Raw genomic sequence first — 22,504 nt, 5'->3', positions numbered from 1 at the left:
GCCCCGCCATCTTACAGCCAAGCCCCACCATCTTACAGCCAAGCCCCGCCACCTTACAGGCAAGCTCCACCACCTTACAGGCAAGCTCCACCACTATAGCCAAGCCCCACCATCTTACAGCCAAGCTCCACCACCTTACGGCGAGGCCCCACCACCTTACAGCCAAGCCCCACCATCTTACAGCCAAACCCCACCACCTTACAGCCAAGCCCCACCACCTTATGGCGAGGCCCCACCCCCTTACAGTGAAGCCCCACCACCTTACAGCAAAGCTCCACCATCTTACAGCGAAGCCCTTCAGTAACAAGCTTCTCTTAAACAAAAAACTTTTGATCAGCTCTTTAGAGTTTCCACAGATCCTAGAATCAGACATTTCAAGAACACCTTCAGCATGAACAATAGGAAACAAGTGAACAAGAAGAAAAACAAGAAGCAGAGAAAACAGAGAGAACAGAAGAAGGAGAGGGCGGTGGTTTAGTTGCTCAGTGGCGTCCGACTCTGTGACCCCATGGACTATACGGTCCGCGGAATTCTCCAGGCCAGGATACTGGAGTGGGAAACCTATCCCTTCTCCAGGGGAACTTCCCAACCCAGGGATTGAACCAGGTCTTCCGCATTGCAGGCAAACTCTTTACCAGCTGAGCCACAAGGGAAGCCCAATAATTCATGTACTAAACAATGCCCCCATTTAAGGTATGCAATGGGCTTTGATATATTACACCGTTAAAATTTAAAAACTGGTAAAATATAACACGAAACCTGCCATTTCAAACATCTTTAAGTGAACAATTCAGTGGCATGAATTACATTTACATTCATTTGCTTCTACATGAAAAGCCTAACTTTAGGACCTAACTTCAGCTTCACCAAGAGGAGGCTGAATATGAAATGGCCTGTTATTCTGGCTGCTCACGCTCCTTAGTCTTTTCATACTCTGGGATTTCCCAGGCTTCCCCCGTCAACCTCATCCATATCACTGATGGACAGCCATCACCACGTCTATGACAACAGCTGTTTGCCAGATGTAACAGTGTGGGGCAGGAAACGCACACAAGCACATGGACTACACATGGATGGGATGCAAGGCGACTGAATGGGATTCCTGGAGTCCTAATGTCATCAGGATGCTAAAGCCAAAATGTCCACAACAGGCCGTAATTAAGATTTCACAACCAAGAGATACAACAAGAAAGACTATCTTCCTAAGGCTGACTTCTTGCTTCCACAATATCATACCTGGGCATTAAGCTGTGGTCTTAGGAAGGTGCCTGGATCTTAGTGTTTCTACCCTGCATCCAATCACCTTGCAGGAACACCTTTTCATTTTCTACTCCTATCTTACTCGTCACAGTTTCCTGACTTGCTAAGTCACAGTTAATCACCAAGGTTCGTGGTCTCTCTGCCCTCACCAACCCAGCCCACTCATCAACCCTTCCCAACACAAAACTCGTGTGCTTGAAAATCCCCATTTTAAATGGAAAAGAAAAAAAAGTTTTTGAAGAAGTATGTAAAATAATATGTGATGTCAAAATAGTCAAGATTTATGCAGTACTTTGGTTTCCCTGATAGCTCAGTTGGTAAAGAATCTGCTTGCAATGCAGGAGACACCAGTTCAATTCCTGGGTCAGAAGATCTGATGGAGAAGGGATAGGTTACCCACTCCAGTATTCTTGGGCTTCCCTTCTGGCTCAGCTGGTAAAGAATCTGCCTGAAATGCGGGATACCTGGGTTCAATCCCTGCCTACTCCAGTATCCTGGCCTGGAGAATTCCATGGACTGTATAGTCCATGGGGTTGCAAAGAGTCGGACACGACTGAACGACTTTACTGTGAGGCACTGTGCTTTACATATATTATCTCATTTCAGCCTCATGACAACCCCAAGATAGATGGCTACCACTCTCATTTTACGGATGATGAAACTGTGGGGTTGGAAACAGTGAATGATGTCTAATCATTTGCGTTGCCAGTCCAGAAGGGAAAGAAGAAATAGTGAATGACGGTCATGGTCATATAACCTGTACATGGCAGAGCAGGAAAGCGCCCAGGCTGTCCAGCTCCAGGACACCAGGATGTGGCGGTTCACGGTCCCTCCCCAGTTTGAGGTAAGCATCACCATCTATAGACTCTGGGACTGTAGGAAACTCCAGAGCTTATTACTTGTAGCTCTTCTCTGAGAAGAGAAATGCTGAAGGTTTTCTTGATTCTTGATGATCAAATCTGGGCCAATAAGTAAGAGCCCACCTAAACACTATGATTTCAGAGGGTACATGGAATAAAAACATACCAAATACATAACACTGACACAAAGAGAGCACATAAATTTAAAAAGGTAAATACACCTCTAACACAGGAGGAAAAACTATTAAACCTCCAACAAAATGATGTCTGTTCTTCGGGAGAAGTGGGGAACGCCAGCACACTTGCATGCCTCTATGACATTCAAAAGAGGGGGAAAATTCCCTGATAGATGCAAAGCTTGGTTTCAGAAAATGAATCCCTTGGAATTTAAACCCCCTGAAAGGCATCACAGCTCTGGTTTCACAGCGCTGCCAGGAGAAGAAACAAAGTCTCTGGCAAGACAATAGATCCTGTCTCATCCCGTATGCCAGCTCCCTTCGGGAAGCCGCTGGTTATGGGATGCGGGAGGAGATGAAGGGTGGGTGGGTAATGGACAGTAACTTGTCTCGGCTCTCAATTTTTCCACACCGCTCACGCGCATGCCAAACAAGGCTTGAAGACTGGAAAAGCAGACACAGCAGCATATTGGGGGAGACAGGGCACGTAAAGGAGCGTAACAAGTTCTGAAATCTTGCCAACACTTTCCCATAAAACACAGGCGTTGAGATGAACACGGAGGCAACACAGAAACTGCTGAGCATGAATCTGCTGTGTTACAAGCTTGACACTTTACTGTAGGACATGCCACCAACAATGCTGCTGCTGCTGCTGCGTCGCTTCAGTCGTGTCCGACTCTGTGTGGCCCCATAGACGGCAGCCCACAGGCTCCCCCGTCCCTGGGATTCTCCAGGCAGGAACACTGGAGTGGGCTGCCATTTCCTTCTCCAATGCATGAAAGTGAAAAGTGAAAGTGAAGTCGCTCAGTCGTGTCCGGCTCTTAGCGACCCCATGGACTGCAGCCTACCAGGCTCCTCCATCCATGGGATTTTCCAGACAAGAGTATAGGAGTGGGGTGCCATTGCCTTCTCCACCAACAATGATGCAAATACCTTCAAAAAAGTGAGCCAGCACATTTAAGGTCAGTTTTAGAATCACATGTCCTTAATCAGAACACAGGCTCTTCACTTACCAGCTGCGTGGCCTGGGCAAAGCACTTAACCTCTCTTGCACCTCTCTTTCTGAATCTATAAGATCACGTTAAAACTACAACTTTTCTAGGTACAAGTACAAGGGTTAGTCGTTCAGTTGTGTCATACTCTTTGTGACACCATGGACACCAGGCTCCTCTGTCGATGGGATTTCCCAGGCAAGAATACTGGAGTGGAGCCATTCCCGACCTAGGAATCCAACCTGGGTCTTCTGCACTGCAGGCAGATTCTTTGCCACTGAGCCATGAGGGAAGCTCTTTTCTAGGTAGTTTTACTTAACACAGTAATTAAATTATTAACATGTCTTACTTATTATTTCCTAACAGTCTAGATGTTGTTAATAGCAGTAACAAGGTAATAAATGTAAAGTGCCTGACACACACAAACATTCGATAAAGGACACCAACAGATGGTCTTATGGGAATAGCAATTTCCCTGGGATTCACTTTCTGCAGGTCTCAAAAGCGGGGTGGGAGGTGGCTAAGTGATCATGAGCTATCTTCCAGCCACTAGGATTTTAAATGAATCCCTTCTTCCTCTCTACCTTCACCTCACCATGCTCTGGGGTCCTGGTTTACCTGGATTCTCCTGGATTCTTCTTCCTCTCCAAATACACTTTCCATTTTCATAATTTTCTCTTTTCTGTCCTATTCATTACATTTTAGCTATCCTGAAAGCTTCATGAAAACCAGAGTCATAACTGCTATTAACACCCAGCACCTAGCACAGTGCTTGGTGCGACTCAACAAAAACTTGCTTAAAAATGACTACGCCTAAATTGTGTTCCTTATGTTCTCTGTGCATGGGTGTGAACAGCTAATGTACATTCAAATGAGTGACATCAAAGCTCTGAAATGGTTTCCAACTTAGTTCATTCATTTAAAAATACTCATCCACAACCTTATCGTGCTAAGTATTCTGAAGAAGTGTATTAGGATATTTAATAGTGTGGATCTGGACGCTGACACTTACTGTGGTGTGGAAAGCCTCGTCTGTGACTCGGTTTCCTCACCTGTAAAATGGAGAGCCTGACAGCACCTACCTCCAGATTATGCACGTGAGCGCTCAGCCCAGGGCTCAACACAGAGCTCCAGGGATGTGGAAAGTGAAGTGACGTCATGTCTGACTCTTTGCGACCCCATGGACTACACAGTCCATGGAATTCTCCAGGCCAGAATACTGGAGTGGGTAGCCTTTCCCTGCTCCAGGGGATTTTTCCAACCCAGGGATTGAACTCAGGTCTCCCGCATTGCAGGCAGATTCTTTACCAGCTGAGCCACAAGGGAAGCCCAAGAATACTGGAGTGGGTAGCCTATCCCTTCTCCAGGGGATCTTCCTGACTCAGGAATTGAACCGGGGTCTCTTGCATTGCAGGAGGATTCTTTACCAACTGAGCTTTCCGAGGAGCCCTGAATGAACGGAGCTATCAGGAGAACTAGGAACGGTAGTTGAAAGCAAACACAAAAAACTAGCTCGCTCCACTTCATATTCTCATCTGCCAAAACAACAGTATTAGCAGCTCAGCAATCACTCCATCACTATGATTTCTGGTGCTCATTCATTCAGTCAACATTTCCTGAGCATAAACTATAAGCCAAGAATAGGGTTAAAGACGCAAAGACAAATTGCTTCTCCTCAAACAGTTCAGAATCTGGCAGGGAAGACAGCTAGGTAAAAAGACAAATTGTAACACAAACAACAAGTACTAAAACAAGGTCCTCAAGTCCCATGGGCTCAGGAAGACCCACAGTCACTTCCATCTTCCTGGAGGAGGTGAGGAGGGGACGGAGCTCATCAAACAGCCGCAGGGCAAGCCGAGTGGCGAGTGCTGAGACCTGCTTCCTCGCCTGCCAGGGGCAGACTCTGCCAGGGCCAAGGCTGGGAGGAGGGAGGGAGCGGAGCACAGACAAGGGACCTCAGACTCAGGCAAACTAAAGCCACATCATGAAAAGCCCATGCGACAGAAGCTTCTTCTTAAGTCTCATGATTGGTTTTCTGTTGATTTGTTTTGAAGCTTTCTTGTCCAGAGTATTGTTTTACTAATAAATTAACACGGCTACCTTCACGTTCTGTCTCAAAAGCTCAGAAACAGGAAACGCTGATCTGCAGCTGGGCTTCTGTGCTGGGTGCCTCTCCGTCCATCCGCAAACATGATTCCATTTGCCTTTGGAACCCGGTGACGGCGAGGAGAAAGGCGTCTTTAATTGGGGTGCGCGCCTTCATACAGACACTCCACTCTGCTAGCGTAAGGTCAACAGACCAACCCCCAGAGGGAAAAAAAACTTACTGAAGAAGGACATTTCAAAAACAGCGTTTAGTCACCTCTGAAATACCGTTAAGGACCGACCCCCTGCTGGCTGACCAAAGAGAGTGTCTACAGTCTGGGACCTCCTGACCCCACTTTCTGCAGGAAATCAAGCAAATTTAAACCTCCATAATTTACTCAAGACTCTGACTTCTGCCAGGGAAAAGGCAAACAGCGCTGGCAATTAACTCGGCAGCCTGATTAAATCTCCATCATGGCACGCGAAACCAGGCCCCCAGCAACAGAGGGGCCAGAGGAGAAAGCAGAGCCCCGCTACCGCAGCTGCAGCCCGCAACGCTGGCTCTCAAGGAACTTTTGGGTATGTTCAGTGAAACTCTTCACTCCAAGATGGGAGGCGATACCAGAGGAGGAGTGCGTGCATGGCGCGTTGAGGCCAAATACCTCCTTCATCCAGCACTCACCCTCCCCCTACTTCACTCCTCACTCAGAACAAACATTCTTCAGGGAAGCTGGGAAACCCAGACTGTTAACTTAATCCACGACAACCATGACAACTGTCACAACAGCACGCCCACTTTCGAGAAGTTCTATCACATCGTTTATCCTGGAGCGCCCTGGTGAATGAATTAACAGCAAACAGACAAACCAGCGAGACGGAATTGTGGGTTCAGGTGGCAGGATCTCTTGAAAGAGAAGCCTTGGGAGATCAGCCTTAAAGTCCACCACCAGCTCAAAGGGGTCTTCTCCTTCAAGCAAGGGATTCCAACTCAACTAACTAGGTGTGCCTTTAGCAGTCTCACACACAGGGAAGTTGTCTGGGCCCTTCCTGCAATCCTGTTTTACTTCCTTGGTTGAAAGGTCATAGGAGCCCTACGTGAGCCTAACCAAAACCATCCTGGCCAAAGTTACCTACCAAACAGAAACTGGAGGAAGCTGGTGGGCAAACTGCTAGAGCCATTCTGAAAGGGTCTTGCTGCAACTACTGGAGGATTATAAAATACACATTCTAATATCAACGAAAGGACTCTCTCAACCTACACCAGGCAAAACCCAAACAGAAGAAATCAAGTTCAAAGCAGGATGATCCAAAATTTAATCCCTATTATAGCAGAGGGTTGTTTTTTTTTTTTAATGTCACTATGTATAACGTCATGTGACAAGAAGAGAATTAAGCAGATATTTGAGTCCACCCATATTTGATTTAAATGAAGGTTATTTTGCCAGAGCAGAAAAGTGAGAAGTCAGAGGAGAAAGGAAAAGAAGAGAAGACAGGCTTGTTACACAGAAGCTTTCAAGCCCCTGGTTATGAGCAGCCTTACCTATCCCTACCTTGATCGAAAGGGCAGTTTTCATGGTTGTTTTGAAGTTATCAACCCTTACCTCAATGTGGTTTCAATTATGAATTACCAGACTAAAAGGGGGGGGAAGCTTTGATTTATTCTTTTTTGCTCCAATTATGCATGATGTGTTTCCACTGAAGACTTTGAAAAGTATTTCATCATGCCTCTCATCCTGAAGTGGTCAAAGGGCAAAACCAAAAGGAGTTAACCCTTTCATTTTTGCCTCCAGGTTCAAACAGCCTCCCTATCAATGGACATAGGGCAAGGCCTTTGAAGCAGAGAGGGCAATGAAAGGGTTAAGCATTAGCATCACATTACTAACGTGCATAAGGGTGGTGTCCCCTGTCCAAAATGGTGAGATGATATTTATGTTAATGGGTGCTGGGAGATCTGAAAGGGGCAATCAGTAACGTGGCCCACATTGCCTTAATCATTAACCCTCTGTAGCTTCTCTCTGCAGCACAGCACTGCCCTGGGTGTGCGCTGACTTGGGACGCTGGAGAATGAGAGACCTAAAGAATATGTGCCAGCAGACTCTCTTAACATTGAGAGGGAAAAGATTCAGGGACAAGCCTGAAGTCTGCTTGCTGCACTGTGTCTTTGCCTCATCCCACCCATTAAAAAATACCTGACCGTTCTGAAAAATAAGGAGAATGCTGATGGCTAAATCTCCCTGACTTGACATTAAACAGACACATGAGAGATGAAAATCGAAGGCTAGAAATCCCTTTCAGTGCTCTAGACACAACTAAGGAAGATAGTTAAATTATCACCTTAGAATTCTTACAATTTATTTACAGTAATGTCCTCACAAATCAGTTTTCTGTATGTTGGTCTTAGAAGGGGTCTAACCACAGCTGGGTGGACTGGAGTAAACAGGTACTGTGACTCTTTAACATCCAAAGAAACTGAGCCACTGAGACTAACTCAGGGTCACAGGAGCAAGCCAGACCTTTTCACTGTTAGCCTCTTTTTCCTCTAGATGTGTTTCAGGTCAGTTCAGCCGCTCAGTTGTGTCTGACTCCGCGACCCCATGAACTGCAGCACACCAGGCCTCCCTGTCCATCACCAACTCCTGGAGTCTACTCAAACCCATGTTCATCGAGTCAGTGATGCCATCCAACCATCTCATCCTCTGTTGTTCCCTTCTCCTCCCGCCTTCAGTCTTTCCCAGCATCAAGGTCTTTTCAAATGAGTCAGCTCTTCGCATCAGGTGGCCAAAGTATTGGAGTTTCAGCTTCGACCTCAGTCCTTTCAATGAACACCCAGGACTGATCTCCTTTAGGATGGACTGGTTGGATCTCCTTGCAGTCCAAGGGACTCTCAAGAGTCTTCTCCAACACCACAGTTCATAAACATTAATTCTTCGGTGCTCATCTTTCTTCACAGTCCAACTCTCACATCCATACATGACCACTGGAAAAACCATAGCCTTGAGCTAGACAGACCTTTGTTTGGAACCAGTCTGTTCTTCCATGTCCAGTTCTAACTGTTGCTTCCTGACCTGTATACAGGTTTCTCAAGAGGCAGGTCAGGTGGTCTGGTATTCCCATCTCTTCAGGATTTTCCACAGTTTATTGTGATCCACACAGTCAAAGGCTTTGGCATAGTCAATAAAGCAGAAACAGATGTTTTTCTGGAACGCTCTTGCTTTTTTGATGATCCAGCTGATGTTGGCAATTTGATCTCTGGTTCCTCTGCCTTTTCTAAAACCAGCTTGAACATCTAGTGGTGTTTAAAAGCTCCTTTTTCTTCAGTGCACTGCAGTTTCACTCTGACTGTCCAGCTTGTGGTTTGCTGGTCTTCCTAGCTCTGAGATCTACTATCATTCAACAGCTCTGGAAAACTGTCAGCTATTATTCTTTCAAACATGGGCCTCTTTTCCACTGTCTCTCTCTTCCTCCTGGAACTCTGATTAGATGTATGTTGGACCTTGGCCCTCTGTTCTCCACGTAACTTCAATTCTTTAATATTTTCTGTCTCTTTGGGCTGCATTCCGAACCATTTCTTTGAATCTGATCATCTGAAGTGTCATTCAGGCTCTATGTCACGTCTAACTCTTTGCAACCCCACGGGCTGCAGCATGCCAGGCCTCCCTGTCCTTCACCGCCTTCTGGAGTTTGCCCAAGCCTTGCAGCTGTGTTTCTGCTGGTTCTCGCTCACGACACTGCCTTATTTCTTATTGTGGGTTTTTTTTGTTTTTTTTTTACAGTGAGCTGCTCATTTTCCACAGACACTTTAATTATTTGAAAGCTGGACTGAAGATGAACCCCTCCAGAGAGGGTCTGTGTCTACTTCTGCTGGTCCCTATCAACTCAGGGCCACCTTCAAGGAAATTCTCCTCTTAAGGTTTGTTTGGAACTATACCTGTAGTACGAACATGGACCACAAACCATGTGAAGCTGGCTTATGAATGCAGTGCTCAACAGCAGGGTCAATACAGACTTGCTCTTCTTTACCCCTTCACTCAAGAGGCTCTTTTAGCTCCCTGGCTTCACCCAGGAAGCTCCTGATAGGTTCTCCAACTTGCTCAGGCCACACACTTTCTCTCCTGCTCCCCTGCTCCTTGCTTCAGACAGTCAACCAGGCTGGGGCTTCACGCCACCGAACTCTGCAAATGTCTGCAGTGAAAGCACCTCCCAGGATACCTGGCTTCACTTGTTTAGGGTCAACAAGTATCTTACTTTTCACCCAGCTTAGCAACAGGCTTCATTCAATATTTTTGTTGTTCAATTGGGAAGGTCATTTAGCATACCTAATCCACCAGGAAGCCAGTGACACAAGTCTTTCTATATTTACGCTAATAATCTAATTAGGTGCTATTGTGTTTCCTGTTTAATTTCAGGGCCAAGTCTGTGTGCAAGACAAAAACAATTCCTGCAACAATACTATAACCTATTATAACAGATGGAATGATGGGCTGAGAATCTCTGCGTCAGACAAGTCACCACACTTCTGCAGACCTCCATTTCCTCGTGTATGAAATATGATGATGGAGAGGCAGATCTTAAAAATAAACAAGACTCCCCTTCTTCATCTATAAGAATGGAGCTAGCAGAATGCTACTTTGGGGATGCAAGGATTCAACAACAGATAATACACAACAGGGCCTATCTGGGTTCAAAACTGCGCCCTCTGTAAATTTCAGTTTTGTTCTCCAGAGTCCCATCCAACTCTAGAATGTATGTTTCCATGTGATATAACATTACCCTAGCAGCCTATATCAATACCACTTACAAAATGCTCCCACATACATGATTTCATTACTATCTCATAATAATCCTGTAAAATAAGTAATAGTTCATTTTATAGGTAAGGATAACAAATTTTAAAGAGATAAGAAAGCACAATGTCAGGCTCCTAAATGGTCTGGAACTCCGGTTGATTCCAAAATGTCCTTTTCAATGGCTCTGATTAGTAACTGGTAATCAGTCACTAACCACTACCCTATTCTTCTGAAACTGTTATTACCCCCTAAACCCAGTCCTACGGATGAGCAAATTGCTGTGAAGAGACATTCGGTAAGTAACCTCAATTTACTGGGATCATCACCAGGAAAGAAGGGATTAAACCTTGCAATTCAAGTATTTCTGAGCTATTGTTAGCTTTCTGAAAGCTTACAGGTTAAACCCATCTGAGTACTGCTCTAAAAATTCCAGTTACTATCGGAGTTTTAGCTACTTAACTTCTTTCTTTATATAGCACTGAAATTCACATTTGGCTCAATGCCTGCCCTTCTTCTATAAAGCCAAACTACTGTCAAGAAGAGCGGGAGGGTTGCTCCTGATTGCTTTTCAGGTAGTAGAGGAAAAAGTTGACATTTTATCCTCTTTTTGCTCGGAAAGGAAGCCAGTCCTTTATAAGAACCCTCCTCTGACTGCGGCTTCCATCAGTGGGATGGACAGAAGCCAGTTAAATGGCTCAACCTAAGCCGTATTCAAAGAATCTAGATGAGAGAGGGTTTCATATGCTGATGCTTTTAATAATTCATGAGTTATATCAGTCTGCAAGTAATAAATTTCACTAAATATATCTGTGGTAAAACGGTTTAAGATACTGTCTAATCAATTAAATGGGTGAATACAATAAAGTAGGAGCAAATTCAACATGTTGTTGATTTTACTGGTTCTTAACTTTGTATATTAAAAATAACAGTTCAGCTGTTTGATAGTAAAAAACGTGGATTATTCTTAAGACACAGTCTTCAAAATTCACCATCCTCATCCCTGGATCTGTTACTTAGTAAGTATACCAAAAACACTTAAAAAGAAAAAACTAAAACTTCAGTGAAAAAACTAGTAATTTCTCTGATTCAAGCAAACAGGCTGATCTATAATCCCAAGTGTTCAAGAATGCTAATGGTGACTCAAAGCATTACTTCTCATGAGAGGTGGAACAAATTTACAGTTTCATCTGGCTATCCCACACCTGAAATACTCATTTCGAAAGACAGGCTCCTTCTCTGGCCTGCGCATAAAAATGTTTGCTGGCGGCCCACTGACTGTATTTCAGAGGTCAGCTATGGTATGAAGGAAGACATCACTAGCTTGGTAAACAGACACTCTTGGGAAAGATTAAGTTATAGCTTGTGGCCTCCAAGCTCAAAGTACCTACACAGTTATGACCAAGAAAATCAAAGCTTTTGTACAGTTTTGAGTTGACAGGAGTATTAAGGTCAATACAAAGTGGAAAGAACAACCTCTAAAACGCAATCATTTCTTAACTTCTCTGGAATTCCAATAAGGTGTATGTTTTGTCTACTGTGTTTCAGCTCTGCTTCCTTCTGGGGGGGGGGGGGGGCGGAGAGGGGAAGCATGAACCACAGGAGCTCAAAAGGACAGGCCGGGAATCAACAGTGGGCAGGAGCTCAACGTACCTGGGGAGGCGAAAAAGACAGCGTCTCTTGCAGGACAACAGACAGAAACGTAGGATAAAATATAACAAAAAATTTTTAAATATTCAGGAAATGGAAAGTTGCCAGGAACCCAAATCGATGAGCAAACTGCAAAGAGAGCTGAAGGCACCGTGGCACCATGGGGAGGCTGTCACTGGGCCTAGCGGTACAGGGTGTGCACCACACTCATACCCACGTTGGACGAGGAGCACAGCTTTGGGCACGGGGACAGAGGGAGCCGCCAGTGGGACTTATACACCAAGCCTGGACCCTTGAAGGCCTGTACAATCAGCAGAAAGGTGGTCCTGAAAGTCCCTCCTAGAACGTGGACACACAGAAAATCATCTGTCCTTTTCAACCTGAGTTTAGACGGGGGATGCTTCCAACAGAGGCTAGCCCTCGTACTGTGTGGGGTTTAAATGGACCCTCCCTGTGCAGTATGGAAACCTCTGACCGAGAAATTAATGTTAAAAAGTGATTTATCTCTGCAATACCTCCTGGAACATCTGGAACAAGCCACAAAACAAGAACAAACTCTCTGCAGAAATACCTTCTTACCCCCAGGTGGCGAAGATTTCTATAGAAAACCTCACCAGAGATGAAACTCACATTCCAAAATTACAAAACATATAAGGAAAAAATGCAACAAGAGCAACAGGCAGTAGACAAACGACAGGATTAGAACCTACGAGAAATTTTAAAATTGAATTACTGGAGAATATAAGGTGAATATCTCAAATAATTAAGATACAAAAGAGTGAACTGAAAATCTATATAGGGAAAAAAAGATACTATGAAAAAAGATCAAGCAGACAGATCTGAAAAATAATCAGAGCTTCTAGAAATAACTACTGTAATTTTAATCCCAATGGATGGGTAAAAACACATTGGACATGGCTAAGAAAAGAGCAAAATAGATGAGAAAAAATTTTCCAACATGCAGCACAAAGAGTTAAAAATGTGTAAAACATAAGGGGGGGAAAAAACAAACTTGAGAGACACAACAACAGAATTAAAGAGGTCTAACATGCATTTAATAGGATTCCAAGATCAGTGAGAATGACAGATACATAATATTCAAAGAGAAAATGACTCAGAATATTCCAACACTGATTAAAAGACACGAACCCTCAGGTTAAAGAATAAAAATCACTCTCAAAAGCAGATAGTGAATGGGAATTAGAAATTACCATTTGGCAACCATTATAACAATTGATTCAGACAAGAAATCATTGGTGGATGCTAAACCTAGTAAAAGTTTGAGGAGTAACAGGATATTTACACAGTCTCAAAGTATTTCCTCACAAGACACATTAAAAGAAAGAGGTAACTTCCCACTGGAGAAACCTCTGAGTGAAGTTATCATCACGACCAACGGGAACAAATTGACATCATGTGTCCTCCAATGGGATACACCAAGAACCAACATTACTTTTGTGACATTCCTGCCAAAAATACTTAATCTGAATTTCAATAATTTGAAATGGAATGCATACTTTAATGCAAAAGCATCAGACAAATCCAAATCAAGGGATACCTTCCAAAATAACTGACATGTTCTCTTCAATACGACCACTGTCATGCCAGACAAAGAAGGACCTGAGAAACTGTTCTGACAGAGGCTAGAGACATGACAACTAGACACAAGGGCTGCCTGAAATCTTCTTCTGTTGTACTGGACGTTATGGAGATAACTGACAAAATCTAAGCAAGGTCTGCATGTGTGTGCTCAGCTGCTTCAGCGGTGTCCGACTCTTTGTGACCCCGTGGACTGTAGCCGGCCAGGCTCCTCTGTCCATGGGGATTCTCCAGGCAAGAGTACTGGAGTGGGTTGCCATGCCCTCCTCCAGGGGATCTTCCCGACCTAGAGATTGAACCTGCATCCCTACGTCTCCTGCACTGGCAAGTGGGTTCTTTACCACTAGTGCCACCTGGGAAGCTCAAGATCTATAGGTTAAATAATCATATTGTATCACTTTTTATTTACAAATAATTTGGGTGATTTTATGAGAAAGATCTAGGAGTAAAGGTGCCTCATATCTGTAACTTCCAAAAGGTTCAGGAAAAAAAAATACATAAATATGAATGTATATGCATTTGTGTGCTTACATACACACAGAAAAGAATAAAGGAAATTTGGCAAAATATTAGTTTTTGATGAAGGGTGTGCAGAAACTATGCACTGGTTTTGGAAATTAAAGTCTAAAATTATGTCAAAACAAAAAGTTTAAAAATATACATAATTTTAGGTCTGTTTGAGCAAACAAACAAAAGCCAGATAGAGGAACATAAACTGCCTAGCAAAGTGTGGAAAGCTAACCCTTCCAAGGATGATGGTTAGCAGACTGAGAAATGGGAAGGCCTAGGCGTCTAAGGAGGAGGGACTCTGAAAACAGGAATAAGAAAAGTTGGTTCCGAGATCCCTTAAACCTACATGCACAGGCAGGTCCATGCCTTCCCTGTCCTCTCCACCCACTGCATCTTACCAGGAGGTTTATTCTCTGGAGAAAATGAACTAGAGAGACCCCACACTCCAGAGACACAAGGCCAGCAGGATGAGGCGCCACGCCAAATACGGCAGATCCAGAGATCATCCATTGTATGAAGGATGAGGCCTGGTCTCCTTCCCCGTTCTCCTCCCCAAAGACGCGCAGCCCAGACTGACTATCCATCCTCGCCTGCTCCCAAGGGCAGAAAGAGTATCCTTTGGGTCAGTGAACCAATCCAATAGAAATAACCTAAGAGTACCAACAATGGGGTAAACAGTTGAGTCCCCGTCCATAAACCTCAGTAAAGCCCGAAAGTTGACAAGCCAAACCATGCACACAGAGCTTCCCATCAGTTTTCAGCGGCTCACTCAAATACGAATAGACTGCTGAAACATCAGGTATTTGGAGAAAGTTTCCAATATGAAAGACAGAAAAGAAAGACCTGATGATGGAATTCAAAGGAAACAAATAATACAGGGAGCTTAAGACAAATAAAAACAAAACCACAAATATCTTCAGAAAGAGAAAGTACTGTATCCTTAAAACAAGAATAGGAAGCTATAAAAAAAGATTAAGTAGAAGTCAAGTAAAGACTTAGAAATTAAAAGTGAACAAAAATTTTAAAATGAAAAGTTAGAAGATAAAATTGAGAAAATATCTAAGAAATTAAAACAAAAAGTCCATTAAGACAGAAAGAAAAGATAAGAAAAATAAGGATCAGTCTAGCACATTCATCATCAAGGTAACCCAAGTTCCATCAAGAAAAGGAGAGAGAAAATGGGGCCACAGGGGGGGTGGGGAGATATAAAATGTGAAAATTTCCTTATAAAGGGCCCAAATCAGTATCCAGTGAACAAAAAAAACACTCATACCAGGGTGTATCATCATTAGTTTCAGAACACAGCATTTTCCAGGAAGATTAAAAGTTTCACACAAAAGGATCAGGAATTAGAATGACATCTCAGGTTTTTGAGATTAAAACGGGAAGATTAGTGGACAATGAAGCAATGCCTTTGAAATTCTGAAGAAAAGCCACCTCGATCAGAATGTTATACTAGCCCAAGCACAGCACTGCACACAGCTATTAATCAAGGTGAAAGAGAATAGATGCATTTTCAGACATGCAAAGTGACAGCAAATTTACCCCCCAACAGTCTCTTTTCTGGGGAAGCTATTGGATTAAAAAAAACAAAAAGAAAGAGGATGTTAGAACTTGAAAACAAAGAATCCAACAAAGAAGAGAAAAGAGAATTGCGAGAATCATGGTGAACAGAGCATTGAGGCTGACCTCTGTACAGGAGACCTAGAGAGCAATCAATCCACACTGGAGCTGCAGGTGCAGGCCACGGAAGAGAAGGGTGGGAGGGAGGGAAAGAGAGGGGCAGGAGGGGGGAAAGCCCATAGTTCACTTGTGCTTGACCATTTCACTCTTTCTTTGGAGAATTTAGTAAAAAGCAGTGATAGGAACATGGAAAACTAAGACAGTGTTTTTGTTTTCTTTTTTTTAAAGGCAGCTATGCATTTACTCCCTGGGGAAAAAAAAAAAGTCATACAAGAAAGGAAACATAACCACGTTTTACTACTTGGTTCCACTGACACCAACATTTATATAGTCCTAATAATGCAACAATAAACATTGCTCTAATGAACAATGACGACACTGCCCCACTGCTAAGATGAGAGGGAAGAGAAACGTGCGGAGGAAGAGCCAGGAACAGGAAACAGCACTAACTCTACGCAAGTAGAGAGACAATGTCTGTGATAGAGAAATTTTAAAAACCAGCACTATCAGCATTTTATGAGAAGATAGGAAAATAAATATCAGAGGAGAGCTGAGGCAGCTGCCCCTCGGGAATGGGCCTTAATTTTAGTTACAGGCGTTATAATTTGACTTTTTAAACCACATATGTGTTAAGCCATTCTATTTTTCTCTTAAACATGAAATTAAGAAATATAGCTGAGAGATAAAACAGAACCAAAAATCGAGACTCAAACTCCAGCTGGAGCAATGCGGGAATTTTTCTCCCCTGCAGTTGTAATGACCCTCTCATTAGCAAAATTACACTCAAATATTAACTGATGGGTCTATGTAAACAGTATAGGATATGAGAAATAGAATTCATTACCCCTGATGTTGTGATACCTGACAACCCATTTTCCCAGTAATCTCTGCTACTGAACCTCTTAAACTGACTCGCAGGAGACAGAAAGTGGGCCTGAAGCAACGGGAAAGGGAATCGGATGTGCCAGTGAGCGACAGCTGGTGTGTGAAGGATGGATTTGCCGAAATACCCAAGATGTCCTCAATTCATCCGCTGCCAGGCCAAGCTCCACAGCCTCCGAGAAACTACTCCACTCGCTGCCCTCCTCCTCTATGGGACATAAGGAAGCAGTCAGGTGTTGACTCCTGAATGCCAGCGTCATAAAAGTGAACTCTACAAAAGCCCAGGTGGGTGGGGAAGGTCTGCATCCAGGGAAACTACACGTGTAGCTCGAACTCCGCCACCCCTGGAGTCGCCATGCATGCGTGGCTACCTGGTTACACGAGTCTCCCTCTCCAGGAAGGATGTTCTGATTGACAGGACCCCCTCCGCAGCACCCCCTGAGTTTGGCCCTTCCTGTGCCTTACTTACCCTCCCCACCTGGATCTGACCTGCGACCTCATCTTTCCCACGTTACTATCTGACCATCAGAATTCTTGGCATGGGGACCCGGGTCAAGCTCCTGGGATCTTCTTGCATCTCTCGCTCCTCAGACCCAACTCGGCTTTCTTTACTCCATGACCTGAGACCTTCCGGCTTGTTTCCGTAGAAGCCAAGTACAGCTATGAGACAATTCAATGGCGAAGGCAACTCAAGGAAAGGCCTGGCACTGGGGGCAGGAAGGCAGGCCTTCTGTGCAACTGTGACCCTGTAAATGTGGAGCCTCTAAAAACAAGAGACTCCAAAACGCTTAAACTTACTTACAATTCAAGCTAAAATTTCTGAATTCCATACATACTTCAGCCATATCTGTCTGGGCAGTGGGAGGAAGAAGGGGAGAAAATAAGCCAAAAAGGCCTTCTGGGGGAGGGGGGTGGGCAGGGAAGGTGTTCAAATTCCAGAGACACATTCCACAACCTGGAAGTTAAAGGGCAGGGAGCGGAGTTAAACAGACTCAGGGCTCTGCTCCCTGCATCTGAGCTGGCGCTTCCTCGGCCTGCAGAGTGATTTATAGCTTGTTAGTATTTACAGCTGAGTGATATTTTCAGCGGCTAATACAATCACAACCTCTGTGAATGAGGAGGGCTGCTATCTGGACATCTAAGTACCGGTAGCCCTGAGTTCTTCTTGTAGCTGAGACAGATGTGGGCTTAGCCCAGTCTCTGGAAGCTTCTAATCAAGCTCCAGGGGTGCAGAAGAGGCACCGGATGGGGGTAGAGGGAGGCCTTCTCCAGGCAGGGAGTCAGGACACACACAGTGAACCAATCCCACATCAAAGCACAGCCCCTGGACTAGCTACATTGACACTACTTGGGAACTTGCTAGAGATGCAAATCCGAGGACCTCACCCAGACCGACAGCATCTGAAACTAGGGGTGGAGTGGTAGCAATCTGCGTTTTCACCAGCCTTTCGGGAGCTTCTGACACGTCCTGACGGAACCGCTTCCCCAAGAACTAGGGGCAACAGCAGGCTCTGCTGCACCGAGTCCACAGCTCTGACCCTGCCCTTCACGGGTGAGGACTGCCACCCAAGCAAGTGCTCTTCTACAATCCTCCCACCTGCTGAGCCTCCCCCCCCCTATCTTCAAAAGCCGGACCTAGGCTTACAGGATGCCTAGGTGAGTGCATACAATCCGCGTCTGAGGCCTGGCTTGCAGCGAAGCCGCCACACCGGCTAGGTTTCATAGGAACCAGTTCTTGCAGTCACCCTTATTCTTATGCTGGGTGCAACAACCCACTGTCAGTCACTTCCCCACTTTTCTTGTCAGTTTGCCAGGTTTTTTGTCAACAGCTTCAGGACCCCTGCTGTCCCCTTTTCTGTTGTCCTAGGTCCAGTACAGTCAGTGTTCAAAAAACAACCCGGGGTATCTATGCTAGTGTGATCTGTGACAACAAATCTGAAAGACACCGCCAGAAGGAACTAGGTAAATAAAACTTACCTGCTCGGGTAGCTCACATGGTAAAGACTCCACTTTAAATGCAGGAGACCTGGGTTTGATCCCCGGGTTGAGAAGATCCCCTGGAGGAGGGCGTGGCAACCCACTCCAGTATTCTTTCCTGGAGAATCCCACGGACAGAGGAGCCTGGCGGGCTGCAGTCCACGGGGTCGCACAGAGACGGACACGACTGAGCCACTGACTCTACCAAATCACGTTAGGACATGACGAGGCGGAGTATAACCCTTCTAATCACGCTGTACAAAAACAATACGGGAAGATATTCCACTCTACATGATTTTAGGATTATATTACGTTTATTATTTTTTTTTAATGGTCACCGAGAGGATACGGTTTTGTTGGCACAGGCCAGAAATCCAAACACTCACGGCTCTTGGCCCGCTCCATATCCGCACATCCTCAATGCTCCCGGGCTTCAGTCTGTGTCCTCCTGACAAGCTCATGTCCCACAGGCGATCAGAGGTAAGCTGGGGGAGGGTGTCCAAAGAGACCCCCAGCCACCCAGGCCAGGCCCAGATCCAGGCACCAGGCCTGCCAAGGGGGAGACCAGAAATGGCACACGCCTGAGAAGTGATACAGGCAGGGAGTGTTTGGGGAGATGGTAAAGTTTTGCTGATACTTGCAAAAAAAAAAAGTGGGGGGTGGGAATGAAAGCCTCAAGAGACCGTAAAATGCAGGCATCCTTGACAAGAGGAGTTAAAAAATTTAATGATTAAGAACAAATGTGTCATCCCTCACAAAGAAACTTCCATTTGGTGAGAAATTCCTTCCAAAGAGAAGATTCGAGACAAAGGGCCCATCTCTCCAGACCAGACCACTCTGCCACTTTAAAGTTGTGCTCCAGAATGACCTACTCAAACATTTTCACCGTCTGAGAGTGTAGCACAAGGTGGACAATGTAATCGGCCCCCGTTCCAATTACAGACAAGGAAGGCAGAGCATCTGGTGACACAGGCTCTGGGTTTCTGCACAGCCGGCCACCACCCCACTGTCTTCACTATGCACACACAAGCCTTTTCTTTTTTTAACATTAAACTCAGGCAGTGTCATCTGGCCAAAAAAGGGCTCTCTGCTCTCAGCCCTCCTCTCCAGCTGAGCAAGCTCAGAGCATGGCTGGAGGCCCTGACTGCAGATCTTTGAAAAAGCCAGGCCAACCCTTGATTTACTGACTGAGATCCACACCGACTCCCACCTCGGGGTGCCTGATATGGTAAATTTGATGGAATCTAGAGGGGAGACTCCCCTGCAGGCTGGGCTCATAGTAACCACATCGAGGACAGGTTAAGTATTTCTGAAGGGGCGGGGGGGAAGTTAACTATAAATAAATCAACGCTATTCAGGCTTTCTGTCAGTTGCTTTCACTGAAGAAGCAGAAATGTACAACCTACAGCTTTAAATCAGGGCTCTCATCACCTGAGCTCCTAGAATGTGGTAAACACTAAATTCCCCTTAAGAAAGAAAAATAAAGAAAGAAAGAATATATTTTCCAGTTGCTTTTGCAGATCTATGCTTTTTCAGATCTATGCTTTTTATACTCATCTTCTTTCCCAAATTGAGTCCAGCATTCTGCTTTGTCCTCAATTAAAATATGCCTATTTCAAAACTATAAAACTTCATATACTATTTTCTCCTAGTCTGTATTCTTATGAAAGACAGAGATCAGAATCTCAACCATTTATCCTCATACACTTTTCTTGGAGCTTTAGATAAAAGTACAGGAAAGCGCCCACTGTCTCCACATTCTCTAGCTGGGTCATGATTATCCCACCTGTATGAATTCTCCCGCAGAGCAACAGATGTGATCTTCTTTGTCTCAAGCTTGTACCATATGCTCAGAAGAGTGGAAATGTTTCAGCCTGGAGGAGGCTCAATGGCTCCCATAAAACTCTGTAAGCCAGTCAAGACCTTCTGTGGGTAGAAGGCCTGGGCTCCTGCCTGTTTACGCAACTTGCCCATTACGTGACCTTGGACGAGTCATCAGGGTCTGTGAGCCTCACCAGGTCTGCTTCAGGGATGAGAGGGGATCTTTCGCTTTTCTCACCTTCCCAATAGCGTGAGGGTCAAATAAAATAAAGGCTGTCACATCAGCATGTGAGTGAGCTGTGGATGGTTCACGTCCTGGAAATTCCACCCTCCTCAATCCCTCCTTCCTTCTTTATGTATAAAGGGCTTCCTACCTGAATTAAACTGCTCTAGGTATTATAAGGAATACCAGGATAACTCAGAAATTCCCTTAAGAAACTTAAAATTTTACAGGAAATTGTACTACTATGGATGTTAAATGGCAGGAAAGAGATAATACGCCTTAAGATTTACAAGAAGGAAAGATCACTTTCTGTTAGGGGTCCAGGAAAAATCTCATGGAGAAAGGGGTACATGACCAGGGCCCCTGAATAAAATGCCTAAGACCAGAGGTGATGGTGAAGAACAGCGTCCAGTGAAAGGAATAATGGTCACAAGGGCACAGGGAGAGAAAAGCAGAGAGCAAACACAGGAAGGACAACGTTGTGCAGCCAGAAACCTAGTGCTCCCCAAAAGGGAACAGAAGGAAATCAGGCTAGAAAGGAGGCCTGGCGCTGGGCTGTGGAAGGCCTGCTGCCAGACCATGTTTGGACTCCAACGCCACCCTGGCCCGCGATGCCCATGCACTTGCACTCCCTATTTGGATAGACAACACCATGCTCCTCACTCTTCCTAAACGCCTTCCCAGTTAGCACGGCCGGTGGTCCCTGGTATCACTCACATTTGGGTGGTGGTTTAGTCGCTAAGTTGTGTCTAACTCTTTGCGACCCTATGGATTGTAGTCTGCCAGGCTCCTCTGTCCACGGCATTTTCCAGGCAAGAATACTGGACAGGGTTGCCATTTCCTTCTCCAGGGGAACTTCCTGACCCAGGGATCAAACCTAGGTCTCCTGTCTTGCAGGCAGTCTCCAGCACTGCAGGCAGATTCTTTACCGACTGGGCCAGCAGGGAAGCCCCATCGCTCACATTTATCCTCCACTGATTCTCACCTGGGTTCCTGAAACAGTCTCCTGCCTTTGGCCTTGTCCTCCTACAACAGAACCACCCTCCACACTGATGTCAGAATGACCCGAAATGCATCCTCACCACATGACTCCTGTGGAGGTGCTCCGCTGATCTCCCATCACCCACCGGAAACATTCCAGCACCTCCCTTAAGATGCCAGGGGTTTGGCGATCTGGGCCCTCGGAAGGCTCCACCTTCTGCGTCTCCCTCACAAACCCTTCACTCCTGCCACACGGACCCCCTCAAAGTTCCTGAAGCTGCCATGCTCTCTTGTCCCTCTGACCTCTGAATTTGCTGCTCCTTCTGGATGGAACCAGAAACCCCAAAATTCATCAGTCTTGGCCCACCCCGTCGCTGTATCACATCTAACGCTCACTTGCCTGAGTCTCTGTCCTCCAGAGAACCAGAGGTAAGCTGGGGGAGGGGGAAACCTAACTTCCCCCTTTCTCACACAACACCCACCCTTCTCTTTTAACACTTAACAACATTAAATGATGGTCAGTTAACATTGTTCTGGAAGCAGCAGCCAAGGCAATTAGATAAAAGATAAGAAAAGGTTCAAGTGTTGGAGAAAAGAATAATTAGCATTTGCAGGTATCACTGTACATCTAGAAGACACAAGAGAATCAACTTGAAAAAAGTCAAACAATTACAGAACTCAGTCAGAGTATTACAAGTTTATATATGCCAACAATGTCTTCATACAAAACTAATCAGTTAGGAACTAAAATGTCAGAAAGCATGAATTCCTTTATCAGAGTGTAAGAATGATAAAACACCTAAGAAAAAATTTTGCAAGACTTGTAAAGGACCTGTATAAAGAAAGCTTTAAAATTTTACTAGGAAGACAAATCTTGCTTCCAGATAGCAGGACCTACTGCAATGTAAACTCCCCAGTGGCAATGGATTTTTCTCTGCTTTGTTGACTGACATATCTCAAGTACCAAGAACACTGCCTGGAACAAAACAGGCACCCAGGAAATACCCACTGAATGAATACA

At 45.0% G+C, this 22,504-nt stretch overlaps 1 protein-coding gene across 4 annotated transcripts in view; it reads right to left on the bottom strand.

Moving 5' to 3' along the window:
* The window catches only part of EXT2 (exostosin glycosyltransferase 2), a 142,416-nt gene that overhangs the window by 54,200 nt on the left and 65,712 nt on the right, over window positions 1-22,504 (bottom strand). The gene's annotated exons all lie outside the window — the stretch shown is intronic.

The sequence above is a fragment of the Oryx dammah genome, unplaced genomic scaffold (genome assembly GCF_014754425.2).
Source record: "Oryx dammah isolate SB20612 unplaced genomic scaffold, SCBI_Odam_1.1 HiC_scaffold_17, whole genome shotgun sequence".
NCBI classification, from domain to species: domain Eukaryota; kingdom Metazoa; phylum Chordata; class Mammalia; order Artiodactyla; family Bovidae; genus Oryx; species Oryx dammah.
Note: the sequence above shows the minus strand (reverse complement) of the source record. Positions and strands in the feature narration are given on the sequence as shown.